Raw genomic sequence first — 578 nt, 5'->3', positions numbered from 1 at the left:
TCTCTGTTTAAATGAGTTTTGTTTAAACAAAATTAATCTTTGAAGCTGTTGTTTGAAATGGACAGTTTAAAAAAAACCCAACACACACGGAACATGTTACGTCTCCCTCTTCCCCCACTCCTAAACACAACAAATTTGCAAACTTTTTTTTTTTTAATTCACTTTACCTGTCCAAGAAAGGAACAGTCCCATGCTTGCCCCATTTCTCATGACTTCTCTGAGTATTTGGCTACTGCCCACCACGAGAGCCAGGACATTTAACCAGCTGCAGCATCAACCAAATCTCACCAAAACATCCTTATTGGGACTAAACTATTGCTAAGGTGCTTTCTTACTGCAGAGCCACACCAGCCACATTTTAACAGAGAGAAAAAAACCCACCATGAATGCCACCCTAACTGGTGTAAAAAAAGGAATTACTACTGCAAACCTACAGGCAACAGTAGCAGCAAGAGACACTTAAGTGAAGAGACACACAGTACTATGCAGTTTTCAACTTCAATGATGGAAAATTATTATCATTTAATTAATTAAAACCATTCCCTATATCCCCCCACTAAGAATGATGCAAGAACTGC

The sequence above is a fragment of the Manacus vitellinus genome, unplaced genomic scaffold (genome assembly GCF_001715985.3).
Source record: "Manacus vitellinus isolate BGI_N305 unplaced genomic scaffold, ASM171598v3 scaffold_53_pilon, whole genome shotgun sequence".
Classification (NCBI taxonomy): Eukaryota; Metazoa; Chordata; class Aves; order Passeriformes; family Pipridae; genus Manacus; species Manacus vitellinus.
Note: the sequence above shows the minus strand (reverse complement) of the source record.